Source organism: Lonchura striata, chromosome 6, assembly GCF_046129695.1.
Source record: "Lonchura striata isolate bLonStr1 chromosome 6, bLonStr1.mat, whole genome shotgun sequence".
Taxonomy (NCBI): Eukaryota; Metazoa; Chordata; class Aves; order Passeriformes; family Estrildidae; genus Lonchura; species Lonchura striata.
The window spans coordinates 49358616-49385997 of NC_134608.1; the positions used below are offsets into that span (position 1 = coordinate 49358616).

General features: G+C 36.3%; 1 protein-coding gene across 6 annotated transcripts in view; it reads left to right on the forward strand.

The window, feature by feature from the left end:
- Positions 1-27382, forward strand: part of SOX6 (SRY-box transcription factor 6) — a 371444-nt gene that overhangs the window by 74433 nt on the left and 269629 nt on the right. The window lies entirely within an intron of this gene.

A 27382-nucleotide genomic window follows, 5' to 3' on the forward strand; every position in this document is an offset into this window, starting at 1 on the left:
GGTTTTGTTGTTCTTGATTTTTCTTGGATAGACATTTGATGTTTTGAAGTTAGGATGTAAATTGGTAGGACACATCTAGGACAAGGAAATGGATTCTTATCCAAATTTTAGAAATAAGAACCATATGGTTTAAGAGTAGCCAGCCACCTCAGGTGAGTCTGCAGGAGTAATTTGATGCAGTAGATGAGGAAAGTTTTGCAAATGACATATATATATATATATATATATAATCAATAGTTTCAGTTTCAGCATCCTGTACAAAGCAAAGCACATCCAGATGAGTGATCTGATTTGCTTTTGCCCTGCAAAGCCATGAAGTCAAATTTGTCTTTCTGATGCAGACCAAGATGGGTAGATTAGGTGTAGATGTTCTTAAAAGTGGAAAAATGGACACTTGGCGAACCTAACAGATATTTTTATACACTCTTGGAGCTGATAAGAATAATCATAGATTTAAATGTTACCTTGCCTTGCACAGAAATCAGATTTAATAAATGGCTTTGAATTTTTCATGAATCACTGAGCACCCTGTTTCACTAATATGACCAAGGTTTTTGGTGGGGGAATTGGGAGGAACAGGACTATGAAAGATGCTATAAGGCTACTGATGGAGTGTCGTATAATTTTACTAGTTGCATAACTGCTTTTAACTACTGAATTCTCTCTGATTAAAATAACAATCGGGCTTGTAATTTTTCTGAACAGCTGCTGCTACGGGGGGTCATTACCTTGGAGAGCTTTGAAATAATCGTACTCCTAATACATGAGTTATGTAGTCTCATGTTTTACAGCAATGCACAAAGTTTAAAGTCTATAGTAGAATGTTATTTGAAAGCTGTCAAACCATGTTAAAAAAGACTGCATCGTCAAAGGCCCTTGTGGCCAGGATTCAACATGTAGCCTTGTCTTACTCATTATAAAATGCATGTTTATAAAGTTCCACAGAGCATCCAATTCCCAATTCACTTATATCAGCAAGACTTAACTTGCTCATTAATCTAAATTCTTTTGCAACTTTAATCTACATGTTTAATTAATCATAAAATGAGGCGGTAAGTAATTTCAGCAATGTGTGGCTTGTTATCAGATGCATTTAATCACTCTTCTGTGAGCTCATTTGGAAACACCTGAAGATGTCGAGAGCAGTTTGAATAAGCATAAATTATTCTTTGTCAGTGTACTTCACTCAACTAATAAGACATTAATTTAAAAGGCACTGTTCGTCATTTTTAGATCTTCACCAATATTTTTAGCTTAGCAGTATAAATCTAATTGTACATACTGTATGATTCCCAACATAGAGCCCAACATTGAAAAGAGTAAGAGTTATATTGAATTCATTTTTCTTATTTACATGTAATTATATCATGTAATTGTAATTTGAATGAGGATTAACCATAGGTATCAAATCTGTTAACTGTTCAAATGTTTTTGGAATAAGCTGCTAATTACTTGAAATGCTAAAGAATATCAGATGGTACAAAGAGTTATAGATTCAGTTTTTGCTTTACAGATACTAGCTCTTGTCATATTTGGAACACTTGTCACATAATAACTTGCTGTAGATATATCTAAGTAGCTCAAATATAGGTAGGGTTAGCTTTCAAAAATATGGAAACAAAGACCACAATATTGCTGGGCCCATTACATGAATAGCTGCTCTTTCATGTGCTCATGCAGGATTACATTGAATGGAAAATAATATTCCCACTTTTCCTAGTCACCTAACTATTATGTAGTTGGTGATGGCATTCTAAAAAAAAAAAGACATGACCTCAGAGCACGTATTTCAAAGGAACTGAATAAGTCATACATCTCTTCATGTCAAGAAAACAGGAATAAAAATCACATTTTATTGAATGCCATCACCTGTCTCTTTCTGCTGTAAGAGAGGATGACATTCTGTAAGAATAATTATTCCACTGGAAGCAAATTTATTTGCTTGCCATGGAGCATCTCAGTTAATCTTGCGTTTGAACAGTGGACGACATTCAATAGTTGACTGGTATGTTCCAGTACGGATCAAAACAGGAAAGGGGAGGCTATACCATTTTGCCATGAAGTACAAATCACTTCCCCAAATTTTTTTTCTGCTGTATGTAATGTCTGTGAATGAACTCTTGTTTTCTCTGACAGAGCAGTGCTCTAACAAGAATAATATTGCTGTAAGTGCCCTGCCATGTTAAAGTTGCTGCACCATTTATACTATAGCAATAAATTGTGGCAGTTGATCCTTTTCCCCTGCTGTCTATGTGTTCCTTTCTACTACAATTTAGGTTTTATTTTTATTCAGCTGCCTTTTGCAGATGGAACTGATTGTTTGTTTCTAGAGTGCTAAGAGTTTGAGAACAGTAAACCTTTTGCAGCATCATATAGTACCTATCACCAGGCTGGACAGTTTAACAACATTTTATGAAACCACAAAAAACTATGTACAGATTACATTTAGGGTCTGACTAAAACACATACAAACAAGGAAATATGAGCTCCTTCTAGGCCTTGCTCCATGTAAACGTTTATTCCAGCTTATTTACCCCATAGACCATAATGAATCTTTCACAAGTGTTCTTTGGCCTGTTTTTGTCTGCAAAATGTCTCTTGAAACACCTGTGGTTGAGTTCCAAGATAAAAAAGAAGAAGTCTTAGTTCAGTAAACTGAAAAATAACCAGTTCAATTTTTCTGTAATTGCTCCTAAGTTATCAATGCTTGACTGTAAATAATTCAGTATGTGTGGATGGAAGATTTTCAGGAATCTTTCAATCTGTTGCTTTATCTATAATTTGAACCATTGTTACTTATGTTCAAGTAGCTAATTTTTTTTATGTGTGTAGCCCAAGATGAAGACTCATTCTTTCCCCACCCCCCACTTTTTTTTTTTTTTTTAATTTTAAATTTTTTTCTAGATCATGGACAACCAGAGCTAAAAGGCGAGAGTGTTGTAAGAGATCTTAGAACAAAAGGCATCATTATACCATCGCTTTGTTAGATAGCTGATATACAACTTCTGATAACTCTAAGGAGAAAAACACATGTACTTCATTAGGCAGTAAGTGAATTTGTGAAGTTTTCTGCTAATCACGTTGGCCTTTGAAGGGAACATTCTAATCACTTGTTTATATAGAAATTGTAGAGAGTTCATGCTAAATAAATCTGATTTGCATAATATATTTTGGCCTTTTCTAATTGTTTGGATGTACCTGTTATCCGCTTCAAGACAAAAATATTTATTGACTTTATGGGCTCATATGGGATGTTTTAAATGGAACTTCTTCATAAAGATACAGCTTTTACATTTGCAAAAGCCCCCGTTTTCCTTTTGCAAGTGAGAATCCAGTCTTTGACAGGAAAAACTTGTGTTAAATTCCACGGTTTAAAACATGAATGAACAGTCCCCCCCTCAAAGAAGGAAAACAAAAGAATAATTTTTGCCTCATCAAATTTATGACTTTCAAGTTTGCATTTCCAAATGTTTCTGTTTCTATGTCTCTTAAATGTCAGATGTAAGACTCCTTGAAAATGTACAGAAGAAGATGAGATTTTTCTGCTTACATTACTCTGTCATGGCTTGAAAAAAATCCTATCCTAAAGCCCAAAAATCCTGCATTTGTAAGAGGTGGCATCATGGTGTTCTGCCATAAACTAAACTTCTAGAAATAATGAAACACCATGACAGCAGAGGTGCTTGTATTAGAGCACTTGATTAATTTTACTTAAATATTCCAAGGCAGAGAACAAAGTTCTTGAAGAAAAAGATGCAATTGCTAAGCCCTGGTTGCTTCATATCTTTTAGCTCATAGTACAAAATCAAAAAGCAACATGGAAGAATCATGTCTGAAAGCCATATATACCATCAAGCAAGTGAAATAGCTAAATTTTTCCCAGAAATGGAGGAATAGTCAGTAGGAGCCATAGAAATTAGACTGAAGCAGTGGAATGCTATGTTACAAGGCCACACCTATAATGGACAAAGAATTGAAAAGCTAGGAATGGCTTGAAAAAACAAGTATGTTTATTAGCTGAACACTTTCCTAAAAGGAAGGAAAAATAGTTACAATTCTCTCAAAACTTTATTTGCTCTGATAAATATGACTGTGAAATATTTAATTTTGAAAATGTCCAACTGGAGGGAAGTGCTAATCTCTGGTTTCTAGAAGTGTACTTGCAGTTTTTTAGCTACCTTTGAGTGGTTAGGCCTCATTATTGTTAGAAAGCAAAGGATCTGGCAGCCAAGCACAACTTCAGTTTTGAAAAAAAATTTCAAAATGTAAATCTCTTAGCTGAGGGCTGTGAATTTTACAGTTTTTTTACTAGTTACGTGTATTTGAAAGACTGTTCCCTCTTTTACCAAAAGGTGAATCTGACTCTACTCCTTGTCAAAATATGAATTTGAATTAATGACCTTTCCCTGTTTCTAAAGAAAGTGCCCAGTCTGTGCTTCAGCTTTATTCTTTGTGCGATGTGAAACTTCTGCCTGTTGCATGAAAAACAGATCTTGTGCTAATTCATTTGTATGTGAATTTATGAGATTTTGATGTCTGAAACTGGTCACTTGGGCCAAAATGCAAGTGCAGTCATGGTGGTGTACTGCATCTTGTCCTGGTCTCTTACTTAGTGTACAATTATCCATTAATTCAAAATTGTTGAAGTTTCTCATGTTGAAAAGGATCTGCATAAATGAGAAATGATATAAGGTACAGGGACAGTCCTGAGTTACTTGAGGCACTGAATTTGGCCAGTAGTTGTTCTTTTTCATGTGAAATTAGTTTAGTGCAAGAAGAATTTTTGCTTTACAAAATGCAGCTTATGAACATTGCATTCTGCAGGATGTCCCGAAAAGGGAAATACAGCAGATTATCAAAGGAAATTATAAACTTCCTGCAATTTCCTAGACATTAAATAGGAGAATTCTTAGTATTATCACACCAGGCTTTATTACATTTAGGTGATTGAAAAGCATAAAATTTGCACAGAGAAAGTAAAAAAAAAAAAAAGATTTTATTTAAATATTTTTTTGATGCATAAAGGAACCTCAGGAGACATCTACTTAATGCTGTGGGAGTTCTGAAACAGGCAGTATCTTTCTAACAAACATGTGACAGCCCTCAAGTTTGCTTCAGAGACTGTCTGACAAAAAAAAAAGTCATTGAGAGTAGTAAACTTTTAAAATACTTACTATTTACCCTTGAGGACATCATTAGTCACCAGCAATGTGGCTACTTTGGGAAGAAAGAAATCTTGAAAAGCCCAGGAAAATACTTTTATGAATTTTAGACCAGCCTTTTTGGAGTAGTACAGCACTCTAAAGTTGATTTACATGTTCTGCCATAAATAAACTCTGTACAAGACCCATTGCTTGATTCAGTCAGGCCTGTGTTTGGGAGAAACTTGACACAATATATAAAAGCCTCCCATTGAACCAAATAACATTTTGGTCCCAGGAAAATGAAAAAATTAATATAATTTTTTGTATTATAGATGTAATTAATTTTAGACATGCCTATGAAATAAAGGAACAAAATAATTTAGAAAAACCCACAAACACCACAAGCCCCAAAATACAATAGGGAATAATAAAAAGAGGAGGGGGAAATACATTTTTGGAAAAAATAGCCTGCACTTGTATTATGAATTGCAGGTCAAATTTGTAACAATAGCAAACTTTTAAGTAAAATTTCTTTTTTAAAAACAGAGTCTTCCCTGAAGTTAAAGAAATCTTTGTATTTCAGGACCTACTTTTTCACTTAAAGCTCAGTTTGGCAAACTTTTCAACAAGCCCATGGTAGAACATGTCTAAAAGCTTCTCAAAGAGAAGGTGGGACCCTAATACCTCACACCAGTGAGCCATCTATCATTGATTTAATTGTGGTGTACTTATGAACAAACGTTTAATAATCAGCAATGCCTGTCAAAGGCAAGGCATGCTTTGGGAGGTATGAAACCCACAGGTAAGGATAGGGGGTTCATTTTTCATGGTCCACAGGTGGTGGAACCCTGGCACAACAAAGAATTTGCTCCTCAAGGGCAGGTCAGCAGGGCTGGGGAGCTCTCCCATACTGGTGTTTCTTGACCAGCTAGATAAATGCCTTTACAGCTTTCCCTGGTTATTTTTCTTTGGAGTTGAAAATTAGTGCAAGTTTTGATCTCTGGCTTGCTGATATGCTCTATATTGCTGATATTCTTAACTGCTTGGACAACTGGCTACTGACCATTACATTCTGTGATAAAAGGGCCGTGGAGAAGTAGGTGGGGTTTTTCTGAGCAGTCTTTGTTAAAATTGTGCTTTCATCTCCATGGTATCACAAGGGCACTTTGTAACAAATAAGGGAACACATCACCTTTAAAATAATAATCTTGACTTTTAATTAACCAAGTGTAACCATTGTGACTTTTATTCTTTTATTTCTGAGCTCTGAGGTAACTGAGAGACTGTTCCCTATGACACAGATTTTTTTTTTTTTTTGTTGTGGTGCCTTAATGAAACGTGCCAAATGATAATGTGTCTTGTTAGAAGTGGAAATTGCATTCTGAGTTATAGCCTGTCTTTCATATCATCCTCATTTTGTAAGGGAGAGAGCCTGCTTGGCCTAAATCTTTCTCAAAGGGAAAATTTCAGACCCAAAAGGCTGAGAGTGGTTGATGTGACTCCTATATGTTAATCTATATAATGCTGAAAGAAAGCAAAATCTATTTAAAAATAGGATTGTGAAGGTTCATTGGTGCTGTGGATATTAAAAGAAATGCAAAATCGTATGAGATAAAAGAAAAATTGACAACATAAGACATGAGAATTTGTGGGAGGAACTTTGTTTTACTGAATAAGATTAAGGCCCAGCAGTAATTCCTGGAATCTTTTATTAAGTGCTACTATATTTTAGTTATAAAATATATTCTAAACTAGTCACCTGGTGTAAGAAAGATACTAAACACTGCTCTATTATAATAAACCCCACAAAATTGGTGTGGTCTACTTAGAATCAAAGCAAAGCCGCAGCAAAAAGCTCCTCCCCCTCCATTTCTCTAAACTTTCACAGAGTAGAAGTACAACTTTGATCCTCACAAGAAATTCAAAAGACCTTGGTGAGAGTAAGGAACACAAATGTCTGAACTAGCCTTTCTGCATAGGCACTGATTTAGAGCTGAGTGTAGGGAATGGCAAGCAGTAATCCTTGAAGCTTGATGACAACACACAAGGCTGTAGGAGACTGTATGTGAAAGGCAGGTTGTTTGTTCTGATGGTAGAATGTTTGAGGATAGTGTGCTGACTGAATAAGAGACACGTTAAATGCCTCTGGAAAACTGCAATTGTTTTTTCAAGAAAAAATTGGCAAACACTTGTGATCCATACTGGAATGGGAAGTGCCATCTCCCAGTCCATTAAGGCTGTTGCAATTCAGCTGAGTTTTTTGCCAGTACCAGGCCTTCCCAATATCTCTGGCAGTTCAGCTATTTAATGTGGAGTTGTGCTCATACTTCCAGGGTCTGGAACATCTGGACACTTACACAGCCAATCAGAGAGTTAATTGTAAAGCACAGTGAACCATTTCTTCATGTCTTTTTTTCCTCATATGCTGTGGACCTCCTGCTAAGGAGGGTTCCAGCATTTGAGTTCAAATACTGAAATATCTGCCCTTTTGTCTCTGAAGGCTGCTGTTTGACTGAAATTGTACTTTACATTTTAAGAGAGTCATCTGTGTTGGCAGGAATTCTTGCTGTGTAGCACGTTACTTTCCAAGATAGTTGAGATCCCCATCAATGCCTGCTTATCTTTAGCCTTAATTCTCTCCAGGAATGATTAGGCAAGCAGCAGTGTGTTCACTGTTGTTTCAGGAAAGAGCCATCTAGGTTTTTGGAAAGCAGAAAGTATGGATTTGAAACTATCATAAGGCTGCATCGATATGGATTTGAGTCAGACCAAAATACAGTTGCTCATGTTCAAATATATACTTAATGCTTTTAATAGGGCCCTGAGAGATGATCTGATGAGTACTTAGCAATGGATTCACAACATTACCATTCCATATGAATCACCTAAAGAGTATCAGATTCACATATTTTCTACTCCCTGTTCTCCTTCCAGCCTGTTAGGTAGTATGTTTAGAAAGTAATGTCTTGATAATAAGAAAAGTAAGAAGGTGATGCAGGTTAAATAACTAGAAATACTTAATATTTTCTCTGAAGTTATTGATACCGTATGGTCTGCTGAATATTTTGAACACGTGTCCAATGAAAACAAAAGATATGAATGTATACATGTGATTTTGATGTGTTAGGTCCTCTGGTTTCAGATCCTAAACATGAAAACTTAAAAATGAGTTCTTAATTATGGTAGCTTAAGCTGTAGGCAAGTACAAACCTTATATTTAAAATTTGTTATTATAATTCTCAGCATTTAAAAAAATATTTATTAATACTTAATTATTCCTTTTCTGAAAATACCTCATTTTTGTTTAGTATGTTTAGAATAAATTAAGTTCCTATGATGATTGAAGAGAAGGTTTTTATTTTGTGTATAGGATCATGAATTTAAAAACTAATTGATCTAAATTCTGAATCATAATTTGTGGAATTTGTCAAACTTATAGGAGGCAAAGCAAATTGATTTCACCTGCTATAAAATACTTCTTACATTTTCTTAAAAAATTGTACTTACTATACTGTTCAAATTCATGTATCCTGTGTCTAGTATATGAAGATATGTGTGCAATGATATTGAAATGAAACATGGGCTAAAGTGGTTTAGCAGACTTGGGAGCAGGACTTTGAAATTAGCCCCCTGTTGCCATTTATGTGTCATTGGGTGAGCCACTTAGCGCTCTTGTCTTAGCTTTCATATCAGTAAATGTCCATGAAATGTCTATTTTACTGTTCTAATATAGAAGGGAAGGTCTGCAAAGTGGTTTCCCCAGAGGTGCCAGACATTACTGAAATGGGCGTTATTGGATTCCTATTCTTCCTGTTGTATTTGTATCACTGTATGCAAAACCCTCAGCTAAAAGTAGAGGGCTGGAACTCCTTTGAACTGAAGGTTTTGCTGCTGCTGAGTTTACTTTCTAAAGACACACTGCACATAAATGTTAGAGGACTGAAGATATTTCATTCCTTTGCACTGATAGTAAATTTAGGTCAAAATCATCCTGTCTGATTGCTACGTTAAATCAGTCTCTGCAGTTATTACAAACTGTGGGCTTTTAAAGGTTTAGATGTCTGTCCTTCAGGACAAACTAATCAAAAGAGCTTTGAGTATCTCAGTATGGGCTAGAGATTAATTGTGGTGTTTCCCCGAGTGCTTGCATGAAAGTCCAGTGGTGAAAGCCCACATACATGTTTGAAAAACTCTAAGAGGTTGGTAACTTTTAAGGCTATAGGGTCCACAGTAATTATTTAGTCTGACTTGCATAATGCAGGCATAGAACTGTCCCTAAAGTTCCCTAGCTATTGCTGGAGGGATATATCTTTGTGGAATGTAGCCTGACTGAAAAAAATTACAGTGGCAGCAGATCTACGAGAATCTTTTGTTAATTTGTTTCAGTGTTTAATTTATCTCACTTATTAAGCTGTGTGCCATAATTCTGGTTTGAATTGGTTTAATCTAAGTTTACAGCCATACTTGTCTGTATGGTTGAAAAATCCTCTGTTATCGTGTTTTCTTTCCCTTGTGCATATTGCTAGTTTCTGATCTAAAGATTTTTTTTTTCCTTCAACAAATTTGATGGAGTAAGCCACTTGGCTGCCTCTCTGCAGAATGTGTTTTCCATTATTTTAATCTTTCTCATGATTCTGCATTAGCCTTTCATTATTGTAAGGGAATTCTGTGGAGAGGTAGTAGTACTTCTGCTATCACCATGTTGATTCTACTGAAAACTTCCCCTCCTTGCAAATGCTTCTCTTCCTAAAAATCTGATGCATTTCTTATGTAAGTGCTTCAGCTTTCTTATATATTGCCTATTATCTAAGTTAAAGGAAGAAAATCCAATGAATCAATAGTTTGTGGTCCCAGTTATGTTTATTTTCCTATAAAACATATTTGATCCTCTTATAAATATATTTATTTTCTGTTAAGTCCAAACGAATGTAGGTTACTACATTATATCTGGTGTTGCAAAGTTTATTCTTCCTCCCAGTATCTGAGTTTTAATTCTTGCATTAAAATAGTATATAATAATATTGAACATTTTGAGTTTAAAATAGTTATAAAAGGTTGTGAAAGAAATAGGCTTCACAAACTGGGAAGTTTTCCACAAGTAGAGAAAATTGTCAGAGAAACAACTAATTGATCTCTGCTCTTTTACAGCTGTGTACTGCTATGCATTACTAAAAGCTCCTGTTAAATTAATTAATGATTTCAATTATGAACTTTTCTCCAAAATGTTATGATTTGTATCAAGCTGATAATGCAGTGACCTGGGAGTGTGAAATCTGTGTTATGTAGAGAGTCGCCAGTTAATTGATTCACAAATTATTTAAAGTTTGTTACACCCAGGGGAGTGCTCAGATCCATGACAGCTATTTCTTAAAGTGTGCAAACTCTCTTTTCTTTTAAGATTGTGTTGAGCTAACAAGCATGATAAAATGGTTGCAAGCTGGATATTGGCAGTTTGTAGTGAACCAGTTAATGTATTCAAAGGATTTCTCTAGGGTTTTTTTTTTCCTGTATCACAGCAAATGCCTATATGGAAAAGAAACTTTGCAGGTATCAACAAGAAAAGGTTAACATCTTATCCAGAAATTAACTTTAGTCTATCTTTTTATACCAATTCCTTTTGTCATCTGTAATGTTTCTGTTAGCTTTCTTTATCACCTGTTATCACACCTGTAATTTCTGATAATTGCAGAGTAACTAGTTTCCTGTTAAGGGAAATACTGTGAGCGTTCCTGAAAAATCTTCTGAGGTTTAAATATAGATTATTTCATACAATATTGTGGAAGGCTTCAGTTTCATAATACAGATGAGTAGGAATTACACCAACCTGTATTCCAGAATTTAATGATAGCAAATCCTGTATTTCACTGACTTTGCCATGCCTTTGTGTGTACAGAAGCTTGAACAGGAATTTTCTTTCTTACTACAGATACATAGAGACAGGAGGGGATGTTCAGTGTAATTCTGTCTGATTTTAACATCTTAGTTCACAAGTTTCACAACAATTAAAAATTGAAATGTACAAAGAATAATATAGGAGGAGGTATTAAAATAAGTTAAAGTACTGTTAATATTTTATAAACCTTGATTAAATTTTTATAAATGTTATTAAAGCGCAGTTGGGTTGACTTCAGTCTTGTATGAAATGACCGCTTTCACAAATCCTTCTGTGAGTGCCAGATCTTTGCTGAAGGGACAAAAGGACTTTGTGGGGCTCCCTGGGCCCAAAGACAGACCAGGAGTTTGAGGGGTGTTAGGAGAGGTATTTCTTGCTCTGGAATTCATGTGATAGGAATATTAACAAGCATAAGTTTTCTCTGATTATTTTTTCCTTTTGTACTATCAAAACATTTGGGATCATGTGAAAATAGAAAATTATTTTAGATACTGGCAGTTAAATAGCAAAAAGATCATGGCGGTAACTTGGCTATTCCCATCATCCCAAACTGGCCCAAAGGTTTAATTCTCTTGATTATCAGTCACTTTTCTCCTTCTTTTTCTTGGATAATCTCTCTGTTACTAAGACCAAATAAAACAATTACAAATGAACGTGTTATGAAGTTGCACATGGCTGCAGGGCCCTGAGAAGCTGCCTTGAAAGGAAGCAACTTAAAACTAATGTCTGTATTGTAGAAAAAAAAATACCATTTCAAATACTGAGTGACTGCTTCTGTTTCCTAAAATTAAGGAGCCTATAATCTCAGCACCATTAACAAGTGCTGTCATTCAGATACACAGTGTCTGGCTGATTTAAATAAAATGAAATGAAGATAGTTGTTTCTGGTCCCTTGGCTTCACTCATTGCCATAAACATATGCTCTGCGTCCCGCTTCTTTCCATCTTATTTATGACTTTAATTTGTTGTGTGGGCTGCGCTAGAAATTAAATTTAATACAATTCTCCAAGGGACCCTGTCATATAATAACATGGTAATTTCTGTGTATCCTTTTGAAAAATGAGGAAATTAATTCTTCCTGACATGTTCTAATTATTCCAGTGTGAACGGCAAATCCGTTTTTCCCAGCCCCTGAAGTGTTATAGGCAAATGGCTGCTGTTCAAAGCTGAGGTGCTAATGCTGACCAGCAGTGCGTTTAATTTGAAACATGAGCAGACACCTTTCAACACACCTTTGTAATATTGGAGTACTTTACAGAAATTAATTCACTACTTATTTGGCAGCTTAGCCTGGGGGTTATAGTTTTTATTCATCAATACTATAGTCATGTTAGCACAATGTTTCCTGCTTCCTCCAGTGCCCTGTGCCTGTGGAGCAAAATGCAGGCTGAGAAAGGAGCAATGGTTTGTTTTAAAGTAGGTATTTTTATGTGGGGACATGGGTACCAGAGAAGTGATGATTCTGTTTTGTGGTGTATTTACAGTTTGGGAAGAGGTACAATAAAGCCTTCAGTGGTTAACAGTTTCAACTGAAATTACAGGGAAGAAATTATTTTAACCAACTTCCTGTGAAAGAGTTCTTCCCCTTGAATTCTGGCCTCTGTTGTGACAATCCAATGCCTGCTTCCATTTCTACTATATTGTTGAGTTCTAACTCAAACCAGAATGCATATGCTGTAAATTTAGGATTCCATAATATACTTGGCATAGGTAGATTTTTGCCAAGGAGAAGGCAACAAATTATCAGTATAGGCGCTGAAACTCGCACAAGTGATTCTGGGCATTTATGACTTTTGATATATTGCCTTTGGGAATTTCTATTTTAGTGTGCTCATTTTGTGCAGGATTGCCAAGTGAAGTCCTTCAAGAGTCCCAGATTTGTAATACACAGATGTTGTCTTTGTTAAGTGTTCTTTCAGAATTCAGATGCGTGGAAGTATAAAAGAAATTTCAACTATTCCAAGAAACAGAATTTGACAGAAGGCACCAAGTGGAAGAGTCTGGAATAGTTAAGACTTCATTTACAGCTTTTCAGCCATAGATGTAAAGGCATGTTGTTGAAGAACAGGAATGAGGAATTGTCTTAAAAGTTTTTCTGACTGCTTAGCCATAGGGAGAAATGTGGTGGAGTTTGTGGGGTCTTCACTTAAGGCAGTGAGGGGATGAGGTCCATCAGGCTCGGCCAAACCTGAAATCTGAGTTTCTGACAAAAGAGGGGAATGGATAGAGAGGTATGAGAAGTGGAATGGAGCAGTGCTTGCCTGAAATGGGGTGGAGAGCTGTGAACAAAGGATATTAGTTAAGGCCAGGGAAGATAGATCACGTTGAAGGTCATGTGTTTGAGTACAGCAGTTGCAGTAGACTAAAAGGGCAGAAATGACATTTGGGGGGATCTTAGAATATAGAACAGAGACCAAAGTTAGAGTTATGGAGGAAGCTTATAAGTATAAAGAAGATTGAGGTGATTGGTTATGGAGCCAGTGGAATCATACAGGAACAAGGAAGGTTTATTTTATGGCAATGCTAGCAAGTGATAAAAGTAAAAAAAATTCTTTTTACACATAGGAATAGTTTTTGTTAACAAGACAAGGAGTCAGTGTTAGAGCAATGATTAGAATTACTGGACAACACCTCAGTATGAAATTCTTTACACAAAGTCCTTTCTATAATCAATAATTAACTGAAAATGTGTTCTTCAAACTCCAAGTAGTTATTTACACTGAAATATTTGAATACAGAATGAGAAGAAAGAAATTTTACATACTACTTTCATAAAGAGAGGTTTTAATTAATAGTTCAAATTTCTTTCCGACTAATTCTTTAGAAGCTTGAATTTCTTGAGGAGATCCTATAAGTGAAATACTGTCATAAATACTCCAAGCATTCTTGCTCAACAGACTTCATTCAAGGAGGTTCAGAATGAAATCTAAATAGTTTGATGACTGGATCTACTTTTAATTTGAAAAAGTAAATTTTGGCATTAGGGTTTTCACTATAAAGGCTGAGTTGTCCCTGTGGGACTCTGCAATGGAAGGAAGAATTATTTCCAAAAGGCTGGAAATCTCGTGAATCACTCCAGTAGTAAAATATGTAAGATGGTGGTCTGAGTGCCTGAATAACAAAATACCAGCAGGCTATGGCCCCAAAAAACAAAAACAAAAAAAACCCCCAAAAAACCCAAAAGAATGGGCACATAAACTCAGGTGTTGTTTCTGGTCACTCAGCACTTGGTCAAGCCTGTGACCGACTGAGATTTATTTTTTTTTGCCTAAGAATTAGTATGTAAAGAACAGAAAACATAAGAAAACATAAGGTAAAGCAAACTACGGATATAGAAGCATCAAAGGAGCGCTCAGCAGAGCCACTGTGTGCACAGCAGCCACAGGTACCAGGAGAGACATTGGCCGAGTTCTTAGGATTGGTACTGCTCTTTCCTTTCTATATGCCTAAAGGAGCTGAACATGAAGGTGACTTCTTTTTCCCAGAACCGAAGAGATCTCCTGGATGCTGGGAGATCTTGCAATGCCACCTAGATCTCTTCTTTCCACAGCCTGCCTGCATGTAGCTGCTGCCAGCACGGCGGTGGAAGCTGTGGCCAGCTGTCTGAGATCTCCTAACATCTGCTGCTGCCTGAAAGCCTAGTTCAGATTCCAGTCTGTACACCAGGATTAGCCACATTACTCATCGTTCACTGTACTCTCCTGTGTTATTCTCTCCATCTTCACCAAGGTTTCAAAGCTTTAAACACTAATGGTTCTGCAATAGTACGTTTACTAGAGGCTAGAGAGGATGGTAAGAAGAATAATATAAACAAATTTATTTTTTCTTTGTCCACTGTCACAGCAATAATACCCATCTCTGTAAAGAACTTCAGAATAAAAACCCTAATAATTCAGGTAGTGTTTAGTGCCTTGGCTGCTCTCTTTTCATATCCATCACTCTGTCAATGCGTTTTTCAGTCACGTTTTTCTGATATTTCCCTGAAGATGAAGTTCATGGGAAAATTGAGATTGAAAGGAGGAGGTCTCTTGTCCAGCCTCCTGCTCACAGCAGTCAGATGTGAGGTCTGACAGGTTACTCAGGGCTTTATCCAGAAGGGCTTTGCCAAGCCTCTAAAGGTAGTGTCAGTACAACCTTGCTGGGCAGCTTGTCCCACTGCTCATCTCTCCTAAGGTTTTCTTGAAGAGGCACAAAACTGCATATCCAGGTGGTAATGTATGATAGTCTTTGAAAAATGGATTTTCTTAGTGACCAACAATATGCAGCAGCTTCTCTGCTGTCCTTTCTGCCTTACCTTTTTTCATTTGATACCTCTAGGTAAAGGTGATGTAATCTCTTTTCAGTGGGGAAACTCAGCTCTAATTCTGCAGTAACTATTTTGGCTCCACTTAAAGTATATGCTATTAAATGTAAAAAAGGCAAGCTAAGTTCTGACAGTGAGCACCAGAAATTTAGCAACAAAACAGCTTGTGAGTGTGGTGCAGTTGAAAACCCCTGAAGGGCAATTTTCTTCCTATTATGCTTCATGGTAAGGATTACACACAAAAGTAAGTATTTGTGTTTGGCCTGGGCTCATGACCTTCAGTTTTTGAGCTGCCTTCTTTCCCTGTACTAGTAAACACTGATTTCATAATTTGTTAGGGTTTTGGGTTTTTTTTCCCCCCTGATTTATTATTCTTTTTTTTTTTTATCTTTATTTTTCCTCACTCCTGGGATTGGATTGCAAAGGAAAGATTTAATTAGAATGGAACCTGTCATCCCAAAGGCCTCTGATCTGAACCCAGCCAAGTAAATAACAGCACGTATTGGTTACATTTCGACAATTAGATTTTCTGTGTTGTGTTAACTGATGGTTCAGATCCACAGGGGTGTCCACAGGACCCATAGACACCAGCACTGCCTGAAGGCTTTTTGGCAGCTTCAGGGATCCTGTGAGGCTTGGAATGGAAATGGAACTTGATCTCTCTGCCCACTGCTGACTCTGGCTCCTTGTGGGTCAGGGTCAGTGCAGGCTGGTGGGGCAATGTGAAGAGGCCAGCGTGGCCAGTGGTGTGTCTGTTCTCAGCATAAATGGAGCCCTTTCAGTGTCGGAGGCTGTCAACCTGGCGTGAGCAATAAATTTACTTGTGGGCAGAAAACAGAAAAGAAAGCAAGACTGCCACATCTGTGTTGAAAGGTCTCTTGTTCATCAGAAGAAGGAAGCAATGTAGGAAATAGAGGAGGCAAGGTCTGAATAATTGCTTTTTCTGGGCTAGAAATGCAGTAACTTCTCTAGCAGATGAATGAAGAGTTGTTTGTCGCTTTTTTCCCCCCTAATTATCTTGAGTTCATTGTAGATATTTTCTGTGGCAAACCTTTTTTCTGTTTATCCAAGAGACATCACTGACTGAATAATCAATAAGCCTTTTTCTCCTTCATCTATTCAAGCATAAGACTGGGAGTATTGAGTGAAAGAAGTGGGGGTTACCATCACAAATATTTTAGAACAATTTACAGTCTTTACTAGGTAGTTGAGAGGAAAAATTCTTGAAGGCTTTCTGATATTTTTTCTTAATTATTACCTACTTTTGCTGTAGATTTATAAAAATGTATACTTTATAGAATTAAGTTAGTACTGAAATATCAGAATTAAAACTGATAATTTTAACAGATAATTCTATGACACTAAGTAGGCACTCATCCCTTGCTTTTCTCCTCTGTTCCTTAGTTATGTCTCTTCTTTATTCTACCATGGTGTAGATTCCTCCTGTCTTTTTATTTGATTTGTTTCATATCTTAAATTTAGACAAGCTATTTATATAAAAAATTCAACAAATAAAGTCCGATAGCAGTTTGAATCCCTGAGTATTTTTTTTCCTTAAAAAATAAATTTACAAATTGTAACAATGTCACAAATCCTAGAATTGATTTTATATATCTAAATCCATCCTTACATTATATCAGCAAATATTTCAAGAAGAGAAACTAAAATGTAGAAAACTCAAATAGAAAATTTTTTGGGTTTTTTGAGAGACCGTTGAGAGATTTTTAAGCAGCTATCATTTTTCCTATCACTTCAGTTATTGCAGCTTTTTTTCCAAAGTATTATTTAAAGTAATACTGTCATTTTATTCTGTGAAAAGCTATGCATGTTTTGCACATTTTCTGTATAAAAGTGTCTTACATACAAAGTTAAAAAAAATCAGATGGAAGTAGAAACATTACTTGCTATTTGGCAAGCTGCTTTTTCTGTTGCAGCAAGACACAAGTGGATGCACTGGCATTTGTGATGTACTGCTCTTCCTAATTTTGGTCGTAGTTTTGAGAGCTTCAGTTCCCCCGTTTTGGTGGCTGCTGTGATGCCCAGTGTGACACTGCTTTTAGCAGGCTTGTGCTGCACTTGCTCCAACTTTGCCCAGTCCCTGCCTCTGGATTCCCAAGTGCCCCTTCTCATCGTGTAGGCTTGATGTCCTCAACTCACCTGTCCCTAAATTTCTACTGGTTTTGCATTATTTCACTGAGCCATACTCTTCCCTGAGTCTGAGTCTGTATTATGATACTGTGTTATTTTTCTGCAACCCCGACCTTACTGATGATTGAATATGCTGAAGATGTTTTCAAAACTCCTGAAGTAGGACAAACAGAAAAAAAACTCTCTGAAATGATGCAGTAGAAGTGCGAGCTGCAGAATACATTACTTTTGGATCATATTTATTTGCTGAATGGATTGTGCAGAAGTGACTTCATATTTCTCACTGATTTAAAAGCACAGTCCTCTTGCAAAGAACTAAATAGTCACAGGGAGTTCACTGAGTTACTGTGGCAAGAGGTATAAAGCAGGCAGAATAGATGTAAAAGTGTTAGGTAAGGGTTCACAACACTGTGGCAAAACCCTATGCATATTAATCCTCCACAAACCTTCTTGTTAGAGACTAACTCCTTCCACCATTTCTGAGAGAACTTTTTCACACTGAAATAATTTTATATCTTATGCAAATTATCCTAACAGAAATGATTGTCAGAATACATTGGATGAATGCTTATGGTTACTAATGTTTGTTGTTACTGATAAAAAATAAGTGAATATAGAAACTGGTCAAATAACATGAGAAATTCAGGAAAATTCAGCTTGGTCCTGACCCAAGCTAAAATTGAATAAGGCTGACTCTAAGGAAGACTTTGCAGGATGTCTTTATGGGCCTCTGCCTGGCCCAGTCTGCTCTTGAAGAATATGTCACAGAGAGGAAGATAAAACTGTCCATGGCTCTTTTTTTTCCCATAAGCTGCTTCAGCCTGAGTGTCCTTTCTGCCTGTCAGCTACAGTGTGGGAGAGAAGTGGTGCTGATCCTGCGTGAGTTAGAGCCCGAGATCACATTTTGAATCAATAATCTACAGGAAATTGGATGCTCTTTAGAATCCAACTGAGACACAGACAGCAATGCTTTTGATAAACATTACTGAATTGTGGCCATTTTACATTTGTGTGCATGTGTATACACACACACCCACACCCCTGAGGATGTGATGTGAAACAATTTGTGACCTCTTTGGAAATAACAAGGTCACAGTGAAACAATTTGCTTTGTTAATAATAACAAGGTCATGGTAAAGCCAGTTGCTTAGACGGGCCAGCAGTGAGATGTGAGGATGTGTGTAGTACGCACCTGAAGTGAAACTGCTCGCAAAGACGTGGGAACATGAATTAAACATCATGTACATAAAGGAGTAACCCTAGGGAGAGTATATGTGACACTGTTACGGGATTTGTTTAGCTCTGGAAACGTCTCTATTTGAATTGGCAGAAATTGTGCAGAGATCTCCCAAACAAGTAACCTAGTCAAGAGCAATAACCTAAAAGTAAGTAGGAGGACTGTAGAATAACATGATTGTTTAGTTAATGTAGTTTTTAGTATAAATAGAGTTTCAAGTCAGCATGACTTTAATGCTGACCCTCCCAGCACATGAAAAAAAAATATTAACACTTGAAACTAACAGCATGTTAGCAGCTAATTTGTGCATTATTTCAGTATCATTCATAAATTACTTTTGAATCCTTTGACTTAAGAAAAAGAAAATCCCACAAATCCTACTTTTGGTCAAAGCATAAGACCATAATTAACTCGGCATGTGCTTTTGAATTAAGAACACAGTGTTCTGAGCTTTCTTAAAAAGCTTTTAAAAATGTTGGGGGAATACTTTCGTAGAGCCTTATTGACTGAGAGGAGTTTAAGATTTGTCACATATGAAGTGATGTTAATTAAATATTGTTATTCCTTTCTGTCAATCACAGAAGGTTAAACTTTTTTTGCTACTTGAACAAAAAGAGAATTTAAACAGGTGAAAGTATATAAAACAGCTGTGAGGAAAACAGGAGGAATAACGTAGTAGGAATTTAATTAGTCAGAATTTATGGGGGATGCAGAAGGTTTAGGTGCTAATTCCAAAGCATTGCATTTTTTGCAGTACTAATACAATTTGAATATTTTTTTTTACTTTTTGGCTAGGTATCATTTACTTAATGAATGTAGAAAATAAATATAGTGGCAGAAGGCCAGTTTTTGACACACACATGTGCTTTACCTAAAGTCATATTTACAGACTGATATTTAATATGGCTGTCGCTGAAACCTTCTTTTTATTAAACCATATTGCTGTTAATCATAATCCCATTCAATGATACCTCAACTCTTTCAGATGCTATGGGTATATTTTTAAGTAAAATGAGTTATTGTTTGATTAGGTATTTAAGTATTGCCGATAATGTCCCCAAACTGTGAATTTGAAAACGATTCATGTTCATATCTTTTAATTTCTGTCAATGTGCCCATGGATGTGTAATAGGTGGAAGAACTTCTTCAGGGCAAAGCTTTCTAGAACTTTCCTTTCTGGAAAAAATGAAAATTGAAGTCTAATTACACTACTTGAAATGCTGGTAATTAAAATCCATCAACAGACATCATATCTTCTATATAGCTATTACAATTGACAGTTTTAAGGACAAAATTGAGAGCCAGCTGCAGACCTATATAATAATAGCTAAGTTATATTGTTTCATCAATGTATTAGGCTTGGACAGTGTATTATTGCTGTCAGTATTCAAACTTTTGAAGGCAAAAAAGGTCACAGGAAGAAATGTTGAGCTTAATTCAAAGTTTCTTGTTTTCTGCTTAATGGAGGAGAAACTCCTGTGTGAACAGAATTAAGTCAATGTGGGAAATTCTGCCTCTAAATCTTTTGTTTCCAGGCTCATCATGTTTTCTCGTGGGTCTTTGGAAACAGTGTGGCCCATGATGACCTAGATTTGTGAAAGGCTGCTTCAAAAATTTCAGTGCTTTTGAAATTGTGTAGGTACTGGGGTAATATTTTATGAAATGAATTGCTTCTTTGGAATATGGGGAAATCTGTGGCAAAATAATGCCTGTAATTAGTTTTTTTTTAACTTTATCTTGGATAACTGAGGAAATATAGGTGCTTTGAACTAGAATTCCAGTTAGCAAAAAACCCCAAAACAAGTCCCAAAAAACCCCAAATCAAATCTCCCCAGTTTTAATGTTACGTGTATTAAAGCAACTTAATTTGCATCGGAATGTCATGATTAAATATTCAGTGTGGTTTTTATTATTTAGGTGTATTTTTTCCCTAGTACAGTGTTTAAGTTTTCTTTACCTGAGCAATGTGAGCTGCTGTGAGCTGGAGCCTCCAGAGGCCTCTGCCAACTTATCTGTTTCTGTGGGGTTTTATCTCCCTGACCAAACCTGATCTGTTGAGTTTAAGTGACAAAATGTCTACAGGCTGAATTAAAGAGCCAGGCTTTTCAAGTGAAGAGCTCTGATGGACTGGGTGGAAAGGGACATATAGTATGTACTGAACATTGGCACTTCACTTTGACTTGATTTTGTTTATAATCAAGTGGTTTTTTTTTTTTATCATAAACTTCCCTTTCTACATTCAGATAAAATTCTGAAATATTCTAGTTTTGTTATTTCATTGAAGAAAAATAACCGAAATATTGCTATCCCTGAGCATTCTTAAGTGCTCTAAATTTTGGAACTAGGAATTCTGCATGTCCCCTTTGGATTGGAAATATCACAGTGTTAAGTGCAGCATCTCTAGCACTTCAGAAAATCTGGGAGAGGAGAAAGCTACTCAAACCTGGAGCTGTTTTGTTCCACAGTACAAGATATCACCAATTAGCAATTAAATCAATTGATTTGACCTGCATTAGCTATTTGTTTTCATACTGACTGGTAAGTAATGCATTACTTATATTTGAAAAAGCCTGTTATACTTTGATCTGCAGATATTTTATTAACAGAGGCTGTAAACCACAAAGAGTGGCTCAGTTGTGGGTGGTTTTTTCATGCTTATTTTGATGATATAGCAGTATCTTGGGATGACATACTGTAGTGAGTGAGGATAAATATGTGTTGCCAAGGTCTAAACAGCAGCAATATGGAAGTAATTCAGCAGTCAGTTTCACTCAAAGTTTGAAATCTGTGCTGTATTAGAGGTATGCATAGAAGCTGTGTTAATTGCTAGCTTGTTTTCCATATGGTTCTGTTTTAATGGAGCACATTTGTTGCAGATGGTTGGAAAATGGGTCGGACAGTGCCTAAACTGGCTATGACTAATTCATACAGTGATTATACTATACTTTAATGTTTAACAGTCCCCTTTGTAAACTTCTTTCATTCACAGTTCCCTTGCCATTGAAATGTGGTCCAAGATAGCTGAAAAGTATTCTTCTTTATTTAAACTTGGCCTTAAAGAAGATCAAGAATACAGAGTGTGTAGTCATCTTTTCCCTGATTCAAATTCAAAACCACACCCCAAACTTGGTTCTTCAGATGGGTTTATCTCCATTATTATTATGGTTTGGTGTGCGTATTTCGCTGAGGTAATGGTCTCTAAGAAGAGCCATTTTAGGAACTGAAGTGACCTTAACAAATGCTAAAACTGGCTTTGTTCACACCACAGTGCTTTTACCTCTTCACTGGTTTACGAGTAGGTGTAGACAAACCATTCCTTGTTTGAAAGTTGTAAAATTGCTAACTTGGACTTGAGGACACTGAAAATTTGCAGTGTTGAGGTGAAACTGAAGGAGCAACTACAGCAATAGGGCCATGGAATCATTAAGGATGATGTTGTAGAACCAGCCTAATGCTGACGTGCATGACAGGAATCTTCTATATATTAACGTGGTGTTTTAAAGTATGTTCTATGAATGCATGCTGAATCTAGAGAGGAAATTAAAATATAGAAGATTGTCCAGCATTGTTGTAATTGATTTTTATTTGGATCTCTTGTGACAAAGCTTGTACGACTGACTTTCCCTTTGCTGGGGTCTACAGTGAATGTCACAGTCAAACTCCAGTTGATGGTTCTTTGTAAAGGATAAGAGGTCTCTACGGTTCAGTAGGTTTCTCTACCATTTTTACTGTTGTTTTCTCACATTGTCACTAAAATATTCTCTTTGTTATCTGAATGGGACATTGCTGACTGTCTTGGCTCTTTTTTACCTGATTGTGTGAAAAGTCTTGGTTAAATCTGTGAGGCCTTGGAGGCCCAGTAACCTGCTAAGTGCTATAAAGCCTGAAAGACATTATGTCCTTGGACTAACTTGTCTTTTCTACTTACAGCTGTATGTGATAGATAAAAAAAACCTTACACATAAAAGACTGGGGTGAATGTAATTTCAATAGACTTGTGGACATGTTAATGAGTAGCTGGTTTTTCTTACCTGAAAGTATATAAAAATCCAAACAAATAAGTTGTATTTTGTAGTAGGGCAGAAAATAGAACAGGCAGTCTTTAAAAGAAAACCTTTTTCTCTGGCTCTATCACAAACCTGCTCAATTGGAATTGATAATTTGTTTTAAGTGGTTGGAAATCCACTTAGTATGGCTCACAGCGTCAAATAATGCAGACAGTTTGGCAGTTAGCACTAGGATGTCTAAACCACAGCTTTGATGCAATAATACTATAACTTGAAGATTTACCTAATTTATAATTTTTCCCAAAGCTCTCACCTGCTCTGTGCCGCTGCTTGGCACCGTGATTTGTCTGCGCTATCTGGAGTTTGGTTTGAAACACGTTTGCATTTGATTGGTGTTTTTAGATTTTGATAGCTGCTAGTTCCTCTCCACAGAAGTAACCTTTTAAAATGTCAGTTTTAATGTACAAATTTTATGAGAATAAAAAGACTTTTAAAAATACTAATTTTAGACTTCTCGCTGCTGAGCTAGTAGTCAGCTGCTGTTGTCTCAGGCTGAGTCTTGGAAAATTAAGTCAGCGCTCACTATAATAAAATGTGTACTCTGGACTTCATGGGGAGAAAAAAACACTTTTCTTTAAAATTCTTTTTCTGTAACTGTTGCACAATGGTCAAAGTAATCTTCTGTCCTTTTACTTGTTGATATTTACTCTCTTTCCATCCATCCTTCTGTCTGTCTGTCTACCATGTGCTGGATTTCCTGCAAGTGGGAATTCCTCTCCTCTTAGGTGATAGTTCTTCCTGAGAGGAAGAAACATCAGGTACAAAAAAAATTTCATCTTGTGGTCTGTAACGGAAAAGCCTTACAAATTAGGCTGTCTGGCTTACCAAATATGTCATGTAAAATAGGATTTAAAGCATTTTCCCCCGAAGGTGACATAATATTTAATTGCCACTAAAAGATCTGATAACTTTCTGTAATATTAATTGATGCAGCTATTCTTGTAATTTGCCATATTGGCTAGCTTGCTGTGCCACATGTTCTATACGAGAGGTGACACTGAAATTCAAAAGGAAGGGAAGCTTAAGCTTTTTCCCTCTACTTCCAGTGTCCCTTGTTCTAAATCAGGAAAGCACCATTTGTTTTGGCTTCAGGGAGCTGTGTGTTCAAGCTCACAGCTGGAGGTATGGTGCTGCAGTGATGATCACCAGTGATGGGAAGGGAGAGTATAATGATTTAAAAAAACCCAGCAAAAACAATCCCATATAAAACCCCCTTAGGATTAAAGGCAAGCCCTTCATTCTTTCCCTTCTCAAAGCTCCTGTATAAATTGTGAACACAGATGAAAGAAATACAGCAGGGAATGTGTTCAGATTTTAAATATCAACAAGATATATTTGGTTGTGATATTGCCTCATATGGAAATAGTGAGATTTGCTTTATCATCTCTTCCAGGTATCTTTCGTAAAATTGTGTCTTTTCTGGTCATGATTCTTTTCAAGGAAGTATCAGAGCTAAGCCATTTCATTTAATTGCACTAAAATGTTGCCCTAAAGTGAAATAAAATATTATTTTTCTTTACTAGTTGGTATAGAAAAACACATAAATGTAATAATATTTTAACTATAGTTTGTATAGATCTTGCCATTTAAACACTATGCAAATCTTCCCTACTGCAGGGCAGACAACTGTGAGACTATAATGTGTGGTATAGCAGGCATCAACCATAAATTTGATACTCATACTCATGAGTCCTTCATATTTCATACAAAGAATCAAGGAGAATAAAAACCAGAAGAAAACCAGCACTGAATGGAGTTAGGAAATATCCATGTGTAAAAGAAATAAGGAAAGATTACCTTGGTCTCCTGTACTGTTCTGTGCTACAACTGCCATGCTGAATGCTGATCAGATGCTGTGGGTTATAGTGGAATGTGGAGATATTATAAAATCAGGATTCCTTACAGATGTACTCCATTATTTTTGAAGTCCTATTAATTCCCCATGTGTTCTTGGCTAACAAAATAAGGAAAGGACCCTTTTAATGGGGCAAGATGAGACTTTACTGCTCAGCTTGTACAAGTTATGCAGCTGGACTGATGGGCCACTGTTCAGAGAAACATGGGTGGGAGGCTATTTTAAAAGAAAATGAAAAAACATTTGTTTAACTGCATGGCAACACAAATATTTTACCAAGTGAAGGCTGACTGTGTATTTCATTATGACAAAAGGTGCAGACTTGAAGGGAAAAAGTAAAGCAAAATGCCATCTTTCTAGGATTTACGATATTCACTTTATATGGGGGTATCTTAAATCTTGCTATGGATTTATGCATTTAACTCTAAATTTTCACATCCCTTTTCTAATTTGAAGAAGCCTGTTGGAAGTAACTCCTTGCCAACATTTCCCATCAAATACAGATGCTAGGCAGAAGTTCCTGCAGTTTTGTAGGGAGTTCCTGGGCTCATCCAAGCTGTTGCCACTTTCATTCTCCTCTTCTTATTTCTGCTCCCTCCTCATTTGCTGAGGCATCTGTTCCCTGAGGCTGCTCACATGCAGCCCTTGCTCTGTTCTGCACCTTGTGGTCCTCTTTTAGGTAGCAGAGCAGAGCAATGCCTTTGTATTTCTATCTGCTCTAATTGGCGAGCTTTGAAAAAATGGCTGAAAACACAACCTAATGATTTTGCTTAAATGTAACTGTACATGTGGGTATATATACCTACATATATATGTATGCACACACATGCATAGGTGTGCATATATAAAAAAAAACACAGAAAGCCATTTGGGATAATAATTTCAAAACCCGTCTGGGATAATCATATTTTTCACAAATGTTGAAGAAACCAGGTAGTTCTACAGTTCACTCTCTGTGGTTACCAGCAAAACTTTTATAGACGTGTGAAGTTAACTTGGTGGAATGTGAAAGTGATTACAGTAATTAGAAAATGTAGGTGGTTTTACTTATTTGCATCACTTTGCTTACTGAACTGCTTTAGTTTCCATGAGCATGATGGTTTCCAGCTGCCTTGCAATAGACTTTTGTAAAGATTTATATATACCAAAACGGACACTTTTTCAAAACCTATTACCCCAAGTTCTTTGACAGTGAGCTATAAATGAGTCTCTGTGCTGTGGTTTACAGTATTCTCTTTATATATATATAGTTTATATTTTAATTTCCACTCTTTAGAAAGGAAAGATTTAAAACACTGATAATTATATGGGCAGAAAAAAAAGAGTGCTAAAAGACTGGACGGTGCATATCATTTAACTGTGACAGGTGTACCTTTTGAGGGGTGTTTAATGTATGAAACTTTGATATTTGGAACTTTGAGAAGTGTAGTGAAAGTGCCTGTTTGCAGCACCTTCCAGGCCTGAAACACTGTATGGCACAGCTTCAGAAAGATTTGTCAGCCTGAAAGCTGATGCAGCTGGAGCAGGGTTTCAGTCTGAACCTATGGGCAGGATATATCATGTAAACATAGTACACTTGCTGTCCTGGCTTGATAAATTTGTCTGTTCTGATTCACTTTGTAATAAAACAATGAAGAGGTGTAACTGGCTGATTAGGTATTGGAAGTTCCAACATTAGAGAAAGAAAATTATACAGACAATCACACACAGAATCGCAGGTTAGAAGAGACCTTTAAGATCAACAAGTCCAACCCATGCAATTAAAACCAAGCAAATGCCCAAAATTTTATATTAATTTATTTGGTTTCTTTTCACCTTTTGAAGTGATCCCTGTTTCATACTGCTTAGAGGTTCAGATTATCTCATTCCTCCTTTTTCGCAGGAGATCTCAAAGCAGTAGAGAAAGGTGATTTATAAAAATGTTGTTTTGCTTGTTTTACACTGAGGTAAACCTAGGCACAGAGAGATAAATTGCATGCCAGATAGTGAATCAAAAATAGGCCTTGCACTTTTGTGTGCTTCCTTCACTAGACAATACTGATTGAAATAATTTGACTAGTGGGAAAATTGTGGGCCAAATGCTACATGTTGTCTAGTGAATCATTCTATGAGGAGATATGGAAGTTCACCATATGGTTATCTTGCAGGTGTAAGTCTGACACTAATTGTATACGTATGGTGGTTTCTGAATCTAAGCTCTGCTGGCTCCAACAGCAAACTGAAATCTCTTAACAGATTCTTTATATAGATATATGTATACACACATACAATATGAAATAATTTTTCAAATTAATTTCTGACACTCATTATAGAATCTCTGATGAATTGCATAGCTCAGTATTCTTTTGCAGAAGACAGTTTGGACTATAATAGCCTTATCTTTATTGAAATGAAGTGAAAAAAATCAGAAGGATGGTGTTGACTGTGTGATTTTTTTTCTTCCACAATTTACCTACTTTATCCTCAGGACATAATTAGCAGATATTAAAATATGAAGGTTCCAATTGTGAGGAGCATTTAACACGTTGGGTGAGAAGTTCAATGGTAATTCAGGGTAAAGAACCAATTATTAGGGTATCAAAACCAAATAAGGAATTTGTAAAGGATTTGAGCACTGTTTTGTGCATTGTATCTCAACTCAGATAGGAATGGAGTTCTGGAGTGAGGTGTGGTATCTAGGGCTGCAAAAGAGATAAAGAGTAAAAAAGAATTTCTAGTGGTGAATGTGGCAGTCT